Source organism: Aulostomus chinensis, chromosome 8, assembly GCF_037954235.1.
Source record: "Aulostomus chinensis isolate RoL2024-O1b breed Wild chromosome 8, RoL_Achi_v1.0, whole genome shotgun sequence".
NCBI lineage: Eukaryota > Metazoa > Chordata > Actinopteri > Syngnathiformes > Aulostomidae > Aulostomus > Aulostomus chinensis.
In genome coordinates, this window is record NC_141327.1 from 18,738,603 (window position 1) to 18,743,228 (window position 4,626).

The window sequence follows — 4,626 nt, forward strand, 5'->3', positions numbered from 1 at the left end:
CAGCCACCAATACATACACACACCAACACACACACCGTGTGACACACTATAATAGCAGGGATGCGGAGCAGGAAATTGAGGTTAGGAGTGAGATTGGGGAGAATAGTGTAGCATGCGGGTGGGAAGAAAAAAGAGTGAAGGTTTCAAAATTGAGCAGGTAAGAAAGAGAAGAGAGAGAGCCAAGAAAAAAGAGTGAGGAAGATGGGGAAAAAGGCCAATGGAGGAAGATCAGTGGGAGATGAGCTGATAATTGCAGCTGCCTGTTTTTATGTGGCTCTATTTGTGTGTAGTTGTGTGCTTTTTTGAGCAAGTGTGTCAGGTTGTGCAAATGGTATTGAATGGGTGCTTGGGTGCATGCATGGTTGCAATTCTGAATGCACATAAACGGGATGATTATCGAGTGTGAAATGTGTGTGAATGAGATTTCATGGTGTTATTTTCTTCAGTTTGTGTGTGTGTGCGCGCGTGCGTGTGTGTGTGTGTGTGTGCGTATGCGTGTGTGTATCTGTGTGTCGCGCAGTCATAAAGCCGTGCCAGAGAGTTTTGAATGATAGCCTTGGACTACCACAGCCAGGAGACCAATAAGAGTAGGCAGCTCAAGGAGGCTCCTGCCAAGCGACCAATGATTAGATCCAACTGAAGGAGACCAGAGCTGAATGGCCCATCATTCCTCAGTTTCATTCCACCTCTGAGCCTCATTCCAGACCCCCTCTCAAAAAACAACACAGCATTTCTATCACAAGTGTTGAGAAGAGAAACCCTCTGGTTTACACTCTGGATCCTTTTTTTTTTTTTTTCATATATTTGAGTCATGGTGCATGGTTCCGTAGGAGAGCTTTGGGTTTTTTTTTTCTGCCTGGAAATGTAAAATGCGGGATTATGTTGCTATAGCGATAACCCTTTAATACAGGGGTTCTTAGACTGAAATGGTGCACGAGTAAGATGTGAAATCCATTCTTGCTCCTTGGAGCGTGGTCTGATGTAAACATATTACCAATCTTGTCAAGTAGAGACCCACCACGAACGGGGAACGGGGCCAAATGCGGTCTTGATGCAGAGTTTTTGCTCTAGGAAGAATCGGAGTGTGTTTATTCGCCAAGTACGCAAATGTGGAGAAGTAAAAGATAATTTTAAAAAAATATGAAAGATTTTGAAGTGTTTCAATATTTTCACACATCTGCAAGAAAAAGGAATGATTGACAAACAACCAAACCAAATGACTGACACATAGATATGCAAATAAATCTGTTTGCGCTTTTATAGTTTATTTTTTTAGTTTCCATGTGACACAACCTTAGAAACATTCTCTTACGCTCTTCCTATTACATGTGTTAACTACAGTATCTTGGAATAAAATATTTGACATATTATTGTTGATGAATTTCACATGAGATAACATCCAATCAGCTGGCATATACAAAAATGTCGAAATCACTTCCAGCAGATGTCTTATTCATTACGTCAGATCTTGATCCTGGGAGAAACCTCCGTGATGTCTGATGATGCTGTGGGTCATTTATCGTTTAATCTATCGCTTTGTCTTTGAGACACTTTAAGTAGATCTTTCACACGATGGATTAGATGCTGGGATGAAGTATTTTTGCAGGGCAACCCAAAGCTTAGCATCAATACAGGTTCCTGTGATCTAAAGCCAATGGGATCTTTACATCAAATTTGTACTTACTTCAGAAAATTACTCTGTGGCAAACACACATTTATGAGACTTCTTTGTTTTTTTTTCCAGCAACTTTATCTTCACAAATTAATAGCTTTTATGATTTTTCAACCGCAAATACTTTTGTTAGCAGAACAAAGCTTGCATTATGTACGATTTACACCTGACTCGACTTCGACGCCACCACAGCGAACTTCACGCTCGTTCAGTTCTCACCATGATGACTTTCAATGCTAACTGCTCTTTTTAAGACTTGCCGAAATTCACGAGATATTTACTGACATATTATCATAGACCAAAGCATTAAAATATCTAAATCTAGTGTGAAATACAGACCTTATTTCAGACATTTAACTAAAAACCTTTTGACTTTGAGGGAACTTGATGTTCAGCATTGCTAACTGTGTTCTCAGGCTCATGGCACTGCCACTGTTAGGCTAGTTGTCCTAGCCTGAATGTAAATGTGACCTTTAACCAGAAATACAATTATATAAGAGTGTGTATTGATGATACATCCGGCCTTTGTCTCTTGACATCATAAATCATCCAGCCTTTGAAGAGGATGTTGACTACTTCTGTGCCTCAATGCAGCAGTGATTTGTGTGTCTGTATTGACTTTGCAATGATAGTCAGATAAAGCAGTAGGGTGGCTCTGCACCTCGCTGTCACTGCATCCTGGAAGTGGAGGAAAAGCCCTCTGACTCTGAGAAACTGGCAAACAAAAGCAGTATAAACCAATTTGGATTTATCTGCTGCGTTCAGTCATTTATCTATTCATCCCTGAGCCTGGCTGTTCGTCTTCAGGGCCAATTTACGAGTAACACATCTGTGTAATTCAAAAACTGACCTCGGCTGTTTGACATATTGATTTTTACTAAAGTGGGGCTCCTAAAGCATCCCTTCCATCCTGTTGGTGGGACTCCATCCAGAACACACCGTGTTCCAGCTCCACCACATCCTATGGTTGTCCCAGGGTCACTGCAAAGGGTGAGGAGGCTTCTGGCTGGCTGGTCTGCTGGGTGCCTCAGGTGTCTGGATGGTGTGTATCCCACAGGACCCACTGGCACTAATTATTGTGGTCTATGAATAGCTGCTGCATTGCAGATGGAAGGAGGAGACAGAGAAGGAAAGGTAGACAGGAGTGGGATTTAGTAACGGGTGGAGAGGAGCAAAGATTTGTGACGAAAAGAAGGGGAACGTGCAGGTGTGTACTTGTGTGATCACAAGTGAAACTGCATTTTCAATTGGGCTGTCTCATCATGTAAAACCACCTGGTACCTGGAGTCGCTGTAGCACATAGGTGCAGGATATTCTGCATCTTGTTTCAGCCACTCAGTTTTTTCGGTCAAAGCTTGTGATCACAGGTGAGGGTTAGAACCTGAATTGACTGGTAAACTTCTTCACGACAACCTGCTCAGGTCAGGATCCGCATTAGTGATGTCATACCAGTCCGCTGTCTACCTCACGCTTCATCTAACCCTCATGAACAAGACTTAATGTAGCTTATGAATGGCAAGCGCATGACCTCAAGCTGTCAAAATGAGACAGTTGTGCATTTCTTTAAATTGTTGTGGTCTGAAGGGTGTCGTTGGTTTTAGGAGCTGTGACGCTGTTGAGTTCGTGTGCCATGCTCAGATTATAAGCGCACGTCATTATGTAAGAGTTATGTTTACAAAGGAAGGATTCCCCTCCTTCTTCAAATAGATATTTAACAATTAAGTCACGCCCACACTTGAGGGTAAACAGTTCATAATATGCCACTAACTTGTAGCGCATGGTCTCATATTCTCAATTCCATCTGATAGCCAACAACAAGACAATGTCCAAAAGCTGCTGTGTAATGGGATGAACTGCCAAACAGGCTGAAGTACCCAGAACTAAGTTTAAGAACTAAGTTGCGGAAATGACAGACGGAATCTTGTTGGAGAGAAAACTGGTGGATAACCATGAAATACAGGTATATGTTTAAAGTAAAAACTGTTTGAGCATTTTGTCGCTAATAAGTCAAATATCACTCAAAAGGCTGGCCTCTGAAGTGATGTGTGAATATACAGTTAACGTTGCCTGAGCTGTGAGTTTATGTACTTTGAATATAACCCCCCCCCCCCCCCATTGGTTTGGAATATAGAGCCTGAGTCTGGTTTTCAAATTTGCCAATAGCACCTTTAAATTAATGTTGACAGTTTTAACAGGATTAACGAATGTGTTTGTATTCTTTTGCAGCCAGGTTCCCAAAAAGCGAGTGATTTTTTTAAAAAAAATTTTGGAGTTGACAAGCTCAACAAGGCGGAGATGATAAAGATTATTTGTCCACTGTCTCATTGCATTTGAGTCTTTGATAAATGTGTCCTAATTGCAGTTGTCTCAAATACCCATGTTCACTCTCTCTGCCACACAAATACACCTAAACTTGATGATGAGACACTGACTGAGACTCAGTCACCATAAACTGTATCCTCCCTTAAATACTTTAATATGTTCCTTTTAAGTAATTCCCTATTTGTACTGTGTACAGTCTACAACAGTGGCTATGACTTCTGTTCATTGTTAAGTCTGATTTGCAGAAAATTTGGATAACTTGCTTCAGACAATTGAAACCCCTACATTTTATATTTACAATATCATCAAGCCAAGGCTCCTCACCCTGGAGAGGCTGGAGTTATTTGGAGGCCTGTCTGGTTTGAATGCCTTCACCAACTCCCATAACAAATTATTAATTGATTATCTGACCAGGAATGATGATCTCTCCTCTGTGCTACAAAATAACTTCGTTCTGCACTGCAATATTTGGAAGAAACGTGACATTAATTTGTCCTTGTAGAGAATGGTTGTGGTTTGGTTCGTGTATGAAAAGCTCTGGCACTGACTGACGCTCAAGTCTGAGAAGACCTCCCTCCCTCCCTCTCCTCCGCTCTCTCACTGTCCATCCATATACTCCGCTGTGCTCCGTT